The following is a 9,057-nucleotide window of genomic DNA, read 5'->3' as shown; positions in this document are numbered from 1 at the left end:
GAGCGATGTTGTTATCCTGATGGAAGTCATTCATGAGATGTGCATGATGGGGGCCCGAATTGTCCTCCATGAAAACGAATGCCTCGCCAATATGCTGCCGATATGGTTGCACTATCGGTCGGAGGATCGCATTCACGTGTCGTACAGCCATTACGGCGCCTTTCATGACCACAAGAGGTGTACGTTGGTCCCGTATAATGCCACCCCAAAACATCAGGGAACCTCCATCTTGCTGCACTCGTTGGGCAGTGTGTCTAAGGCGTTCAGCCTGACCGGGTTGCCTTCGAACACGTCTCCGACGATTGTCTGGTTGAAGGCAAATGCGACACTCATTGGTGAAAAGAACGTGATGCCAAACCTGAGCGGTCCATTCGGCATGTTGTTTGGCCCATCTGTACCGCGCTGCATGGTTCGTGGTTCCAATGATGGACCTCGCCACGGGCGTCGAGAGTGAAGTTGCGCATCATGCAGCTTATTGCGCACAGTTTGAGTCGTAACACGACGTCCTGTGGCTGCACGGAATGCATTATTCAACATGGTGGCGTTGCTGTTAGGGTTCCTCCGAGTCATAATCTGTAGGTAGCGGTCATCCAATGCTGTAGTAGCCTGTCTCTCTGTATCTCCTTCACATCCGAACAACATCGCTTTGGTTCACTCCGAGACGCCTGGACACTTCTCTTGTTGAGACCCCTTCCTGGCACAAAGTAACAATGCGGACGCGATCGAACTGCGGTATTGACCTTCTAGGCGTGGTTGAGTTATAGACAACACCAGTTGTGTACCTGCTTCCTGGTGGAATGACTGGAACTGATCGGCTGTCAGATCCCCTCCGTTTAACAGGTGCTGCTCATGCATGGTTATTTACATCTTTGGGCGGGTTTGGTGACATCTCTGAACAGTCAAAGGGAGTGTGTCTGTGTTACAATATCCACAGTCAACGTCTATGTTCAGGAGTTCTGGGTACCGGGGTGATGAAAAACGTTTTTTGATGTGTATATTCACCGCAACATATTTCTCAGGAGACGATACTTTTTTACTTGCATGAGCAACTTTTTTAATCTCAGTGGAAAAATATAAAGTGAATGCAGTCACAACTTACGTTCTAAATGCATAGATAGTGACATCAGTGTCCACATTATCTAGCCTGTAGCGAAAAACATCTCTGTAATCATTAGATGACAACTTCAAGACAAGTCAAAACCAATTCAGCTATGGGTATGGCTCTGAGCACTATGGGACTCAACTGCTGTGGTCATAAGTCCCCTAGAACTTAGAACTACTTAAACCGAACTAACCTAAGGACAGCACACAACACCCAGCCATCACGAGGCAGAGAAAATCCCTGACCCCGCCGGGAATCGAACCCGGGAACCCGGGCGTGGGAAGCGAGAACGCTACCGCACGACCACGAGATGCGGGCAGCTATGGGTATCCTTTCTTGCGTGAAAAGTACAGAGAAGCAACCGATCAGAGCTATTATTTCCTGTCAGCAGTGGGACATTGTGACAAAAAGAGCTGCCGTGTAGTTCCACACAGCGTCAGCTTCTCTGCAGTGTACGATGTTTCTTTTTCTTTCATTCAGTTCAGCAGTTCACCTTCATAATATTTTTTTTTTCGTTGGGGTCCACAGCCATTTATTCTTTTACAACCAAAACATGATCCTTTTTAGGCTGTATATTTATGTTCTTTACGTAATTTGTGCGAAAAGCTAATTTCGACTATGCGTCATCTCAAGCACATGGATGACATCAACTTATGAACATCATGCTTTACGTTGTGTACATTGCGAATCCGAGATTTACACGATGTAGGACGTGATCTATATAAATTAATGTCATGCATTTGCTTGAAAATGACGCAAAGTCGAAATTACGTAATCACTCAGATAACATAAAGAACATTAGAATACAGCCTACAACGGACCACGTTTTCATTTGTTGAACTTTTTGGCGTTTGTGTGCGAACTACAGATAGCAGTAACTTTTTAAACCACTGTGCTGTTGGTTTCCTTTGACTTCAGCGATTTTCAATAATGTTGTGACGTAAGTTACATATTAATGATTACTTTAATGGCTTTAGGAAAGTTAAATGCAACAGAGAGGCAGTTCTGGCGCTGCGATTCATAATGAAAGCAAGACTGGAGGAAAATCAGAACACGCTCATAGGATTTGTCGAACTGGGAAAAGAGTTCGACAATGTAAAATCGTGCAAGTTGTTCGAAATTTTGAGGAAAACTGGAGTAAGCTATAGGAAACACTTGTAACGTATTATACAATATGTAGAAGAACCAAGAGGAAAAATAGGAGTGGAAGATCAAGAACGAAGTGCTCGGATTAAAAAGAGTGTGAGGCACAGACGTAGTCTCTCATCCCTACTGTTCAATCTATACACCGAAGAAACAATGACGGGAACAAAAGAAAGGTTCAAGAGTGGGATTGAAATTCAAGGTGAAAGGATATCAATGATACAATACGCTGATGACATTGCTGTCCTGAGTGAAAGTGAAGAAGAATTACATGATCTGCTGAATGGAGTGAACAGTCTAATGAGTACACAAAATGGTTCAAATGGCTCTGAGCACTATGGGACTTAACTTCTAAGGTCATCAGTCCCCTAGAACGTAGAACTACTTAAACCTAACTAACCTAAGGACATCACACACATCCATGCCCGAGGCAGGATTCGAACCTGCGACTGTAGCGCCTTTAACCGCTTGGCCACACCGGCCGGCACACGATATGGACTGAGACTAGACCGAAAAAGACGGAAGTAATGAGAAGTAGCAGAAATGAGAAAAACGAAAAACTTAACATCTGAATTTGGGGATCCTGAAGTAGACGAAGTTAAGGAATTCTGCCGCCTAGGCACCAAAACAGCCGATAACGAACGGACAATGAGTACATAAAAAACAGACTAATACTGGCAAAAAGGGCGTTTGTGACCAAGAGAAGTCTACTAATACAAACAGGGACCTTAAGTTGAAGAAGAAATTTCTGAGAAAGTACGTTTGGAGCGCAGCACTCTATGCTAATGAAACGTGGACTGTTAGAAAACGGGAACAGAAGAGAATCGAAGCATTTCAGCTATAATATTACAGAAAAATATTGAAAATTAGATGTACTGATAGCGTAAGTAGTGAGGTGGCTCTCCTCAAAATCGGCAAAGAAAGAAACCAATGGAAAACAATGACAAGCAAAAGGAACAGCATGATAGGACTTGTGTTAAGATATGAGAGAATAACCTCCATGGTAGTAGAGAGTTGAGAGTAAAAACTGTGGAGCAAAAGAGGTGGTATTTTATTTCCACATAAGACTGTATGTAAGGCACGATACGATGTTGTGGGTGTGTTATTCCGAATACGATGCAAAGTTTATTTAGACATGCATCCATGTCCAAAGGAACAGACAATACGGTGACTATAGCCATTATGAAATAAATTAAATGTATTTGCAAGTGCGAATAAGGACAACCATCAGCTGTAGAATGGAATGACGATAATGAAAGTTCGTGTCGGACCAGGAGTCGAACTCATAGTTCCCACTTATCGCGAGTGTTTGCCTTACCGTTTGGCCATCCGTGCACGACTCACAGCTAGACCCGAACTCCCACATGTTATCAACCACGTGTCGAGAACCTGTACTCACACTTCCATTGTGTATATTCCTGTACAGGTGAGACATTTTACTTAAAAGTCGTTTGCTCGGTGTCGGTGGGTAAATATGATACTGCAGTATCTGTGTTATTCCGACGAGTACGATGCAAAATTGTTTTGTTCCAAAATGCCACACATAAAAATAGGATTCTTCCGGGACGCATATTTCGGTTTCTGTTGATGATAGAAAGGCAGAGTGAAATGTTTTGGAAAGCCCTTGGGCTAGTGGCCATTTATATACCCAACAGAAGGACCGTCTTACTGTAACTGTCCTGCACTACAGGGTCAAAATATGAATATTACACGTTTCTCCCTCCTTAGTCAAATGGAACTAATTAGTTGTTTTTTTTTTGCATTTAATGTGGTCGACGATGCGACTTAAGAGGCTTATGGGCGGTACCTTAGGAAACTTCAAAAAAATGTTTTTTTGACAATTTTTTGTGCCAAAACCGAGTAGCGGACTGCAGGACTGCTATGCACAGCAAATCGATGAAATTTTTACAACATATTCCTAAGATCCTGGTCTCGAATAATGTTAAAAATTTACAAAGGTTCAAAGTTACCTTACATGTTCACCTAAATTATGGACGTAATATCCGGTGTGAAGCGAAATTTGCGTAATAAATAACTGCAGAAAATTGCTCAGATGTTAACGTTATATTCTCTAAGCATATATCTAGATGTGTCATCTTCTCATTTCCAAAAATGTTATCCATTATCGGGAAACACGCCAAAGAAGCTGCAGATTCCAAGACGACTATGCACAGCAAATAACTGAAATTTTTACACTGTTTTTCTTTTTTTTCTTTTTTTTTAATCTCCCGATCTCTAACAACATTGAAAATTTTCCTGTTCTCTTTATCCATTTCCGCGATACAGAGGTTCAAAGTGATCCTACTTGTACACGTAAAATAAGTATATAAAATCCTGTGTGAGGCGAAAACGTAGTTTATGAAGTGACGTAGCACGGAGAAATATGCTCCATTGTCATCAGAAGCGTTCTTGAAACGCAGTGTTGTAGTACTGAAGCACATGTAAAAGTTTTGTGCACGTACCATCTGTCCTGAGATGCAAAATTGGTTTCGCGTTATTTCAGTTTCAGCTAAGTATCACAATTTGACTAACCCGTAAAGTTCTTTTCAAATGAATGACACACTCTGCTGTGGCAGGAAAAAGAAGGGAACCAGCGGGGTAAGTCTGCTATCAGAACTCGAAAAGGCGAATGTGCTCCTGTTTAAAAGACTCTGACTGAAAAGCGGGGTACCAGCTGCCTCATTCTGTCTTCCGCAGCACCTCTAAAAATTTTCCCAAATATCTTGGCATCCGAACATATTAGCGTTTTTTATGCTGAGAGAGAAGGAGACAGTGGCAGTGGGAAGGCGACGGAAAGGTACTAAATACTTGGCGATAGTAGGCAGTGGTTGTGGACTAGAAAGGAAACAGTGGCAGAGTGAGAGAAAGAGAGAGAAAAATTGGCACTGAAACATAGTTTATAGCGACAGAACAGTGCTAGAAAAAGAGTGAAGGGTAAAGAGGAGGAGAAAGTGTAAGTGGGTGAATTGATAAAGAACTTTCTGCAACCTACAAACGCTTTTAAAATAGTAATTAAGAAAAACATAATTTGAGATCCGAGGGAAAATTGAAACAGCAACTGGTAGTTATGTACATGATGTATTAAGAAGTTTATCTGTTCAAGGCCCAGCTACTTTGTGCATAAAAAATTGCATTGGTGTGGTACTTATCCGTAAAAATGTTTGAAATGAAACAAGTATGGAAAAAAGGTCAACTGTGAAATTGTGAAATGGTTTATCTAAAAGTAAGAAATGAAACCGATTAGAGAAACGTTTGACGCGCCTTTGAATGTAGTTCGAAAGCATGAACAAGTGAGGTGCAGACTGAGAATTGAAAATTCAAGGTTTAACTTAGAATCTTAGATTTTTAGAGTACTAGAAGATACTCGTCTGAAGGATTGTGTAGAGCGTGCAGCTCCATTTACTTCACATGATTTCGAGAATCATTCAGAGGCGCTTCAAATGCTTCAATAATCTACTTCATTTCGTACTTTTAGAGAGCTCATTGCGCAAAACATTTGATATTTTTTTCAAATGAGCTTCGAGTCCTCCCTCGGGCATGGGTGTGTGTGTTGTCCTTAGCGTAAGTTAGTTTTAAGTTAGATTAATTAGTATGTAAGCACAGGGACCGATGAACTCAGCAGTTTGGTCCCATAGGAACTTACCACAAATTTCCAAATTTTTTTTCGGAACATGTTCCATTGGGTTCAGGTCGTGATCCGAGCAGGCCAGTCCACTTCATGAATGTTACTGTCCCCAAACCGCTCACAAATGCTGCTTTAAAGCAGAACGGATTGTCCTGCTGGCAGAATCCTTGTCTCGGAACAGTTCCTCTACTGTACGCAGTACACAGTACTGCAAAATGTGTTCATACCAGTCTCCTTTTCTTCAGTGCACCACTCTCAAAACGACGATGGACACCTCTGTACTGCGGGTATGTTCTTCTACCCTTCTTATACACCTGCTCCTTTTTCCAGTCACTTGGCCCTTTGCGCTGGTCGAGAGATCCGCGGTAAATCTAAATTAAGCAAGGGGCCAAATACGTAGAGGACTCTTTGTAAAATCGTATTGGGCTTCCATCCGGATCACACGACTTACTTGTCTTCAACTGTTCCTCTAAGCCAGGGATTCTTATTACTATGGCATCTATACGGGACTCTGTGCGATGGTCAAACGACTGTACGTTTGCACGATTCTCCTCCGTGAACGATTTCTTTTTGTTGTGGTCTTCAGTCCTGAGACTGGTTTGATGCAGCTCTCCATGCTACTCTATCCTGTGCAAGCTTCTTCATCTGCCAGTACCTACTGCAGCCTACATCCTTCTGAATCTGCTTAGTGTATTCATCTCTTGGTCTCCCTCTACGATTTTTAGCCCCCACGCTGCCCTCTGATACTAAATTAGTGATCCCTTGATGCCTCAGAACGCATCCTACCAACCGATCCCTTCTTCTAGTCAAGTTGTGCCATGAATTTCTATTCTCTCCAATTCTATTCAATACCTCCTGTTAGTTATGTGATCTACCCATCTAATCTTCAGCATTCTTCTGTAGCACCACATTTCGAAAGCTTCTATTCTCTTCTTGTCTAAACTATTTATCGTCCACGTTTCGCTTCCATACATAGCTACACTCCATATAAATACTTTCAGAAACGACTTCCTGACACTTAAATCTATACTCGATGTTAACAAATTTCTCTTCTTCAAAAACGCTTTCTTTGCCATTGCTAGTCTACATTTTATATCCTCTCTATTTCGACCATCATCAGTTATTTTGCTCCCCAAATAGCAAAATTCATTTACTACTTTAAGCGTCTCATTTCCTAATCTAATTCCCGCAGCATCGCCTGATTTTTTTCGGCTACATTCCATTATCCTCGTTTTGCTTTTGTTGATGTTCATCTTATATCCTCCTTTCAAGACACTGTCCATTCCGTTCAGCTGCTCTTCTAGGTCCTTTTCTGTCTCTGACAGAATCAAAATGTCATAGGCGAACCTCAAAGTTTTTATTTCTTCTCCATGGATTTTAATTCCTACTCCGAATTTTTCTTTTGTTTCAAAAATGGTTCAAATGGCTCTGAGCACTATGGGACTTGACATCTATCGTCATCAGTCCCCTAGAACTTAGAACTACTTAAACCTAACTAACCTAAGGACATCACACAACACCCAGTCATCACGAGGCAGAGAAAATCCCTGACCCCGCCGGGAATCGAACCCGGGAACCCGGGCGCGGGAAGCGAGAACGCTACCGCACAACCACGAGCTGCGGAGTTTTGTTTCCTTTACAGCTTGCTCCATATACAGATTGAATAACAACGGGTGGCGCAGTGGTTAGACACTGGACTCGCATTCGGAAGGACGACGGTTCAATCCCGTATCCGGCCATCCTGATTTAGGTTTTCCGTGATTTCCCTAAATCGCTCCAGGCAAATACCGGGATGGTTCCTTTCAAAGGGCACGGCCGACTTCCTTCCCCGTCCTTCCCTAATCCGATGAGACCGATGACCTCGCTGTCTGGTCTCCTTCCCCAAAACAACCAACCAACCAATAACAACGGGAATAGGCTACAACCCTGTCTCACTCCATTCCCAGCCACTGCTTCTCTTTCATGCCCCTAGACTTTTACAGCTGCCATCTGGTTTCTGTACAAATTGTAAATAGCCTTCCGCTCCCTGTATTTTATGGTTAAAATGGTTCAAATGGCTCTGAGCACTATGGGACTCAACATCTTAGGTCATAAGTCCCCTAGAACTTAGAACTACTTAAACCTAACTAACCTAAGGACATCACACACACCCACGCCCAAGGCAGGATTCGAACCTGCGACCGTAGCAGTCCCGCCCTGTATTTTATCCCTGCCACCTTCAGAATTTGAAAGAGAGTATTCCAGTCGACATTGTCAAAAGCTTTTTCTAAGTCTACAAATGCTAGAAACGTAGGTTTTCCTTTCCATAATCTATTTTCTAAGATAAGTCGTAGGGTCAGTATTGCATCACGTGTTCCAGTATTTATACGGAATCCAAACTGATCTCCCCCGTGGTCGGCTTCTACTAGTTTTTCCATTCGTCTGTAAAGAATTCGTGTTAGCATTTTGCAGCTGTGGCTTATTAAACTGATTGTTCGGCAATTTTCACATCTGTCAACACCTGCTTTTTTTGGGATTGGAATTATTATATTCTTCTTGAAGTCTGAGGGTATTTCGCCTGTTTCATACATCTTGCTCACCAGATGGTAGAGTTTTGTCAGGACTGGCTCTCCCAAGGCCGTCAGTAGTTCCAATGGAATGTTGTCTACTCCGGGGACCTTGTTTCGACTCAGGTCTTTCAGTGCTCTGTCAAACTCTTCACGCAGTATCGTATCTCCCATTTCATCTTCATCTACATCCTCTTCCATTTCCATAATATTGTCCTCAAGTACATCGCCCTTGTATAGATCCTCTATATAGTCGTTCCACCTTTCTGCTTTCCCTTCTTTGCTTAGAACTGGGTTTCCATCTGAGTTCTTGATATTCATGCAAGTGGTTCTCTTTTCTCCAAAGGTCTCTTTAATTTTCCTGTAGGCAGTATCTATCTTACCCCTAGTGATATGCACCTCTACATCCTTACATTTGTCCTCTAGCCATCACGATTTCTTAAAAGTGGAATTTATAACTTCGGCCTTGCTTTTGCTACCTTCTATTTGACAGGTCAAAGAGTGAGTAGATGGAAGACTTAGACCCGCATAGCGATTTTACATAGGACCATAGTTTTTTCGGGTTCTCTGCCAGATCTTTAGGTAAGGTATGACGATGGTAGCGGTTGTATGCCTCGCGCATAGATCTTTTCACAGACGCA

The sequence above is a fragment of the Schistocerca cancellata genome, chromosome 9, assembly GCF_023864275.1.
Source record: "Schistocerca cancellata isolate TAMUIC-IGC-003103 chromosome 9, iqSchCanc2.1, whole genome shotgun sequence".
Lineage (NCBI taxonomy): Eukaryota > Metazoa > Arthropoda > Insecta > Orthoptera > Acrididae > Schistocerca > Schistocerca cancellata.
Note: the sequence above shows the minus strand (reverse complement) of the source record.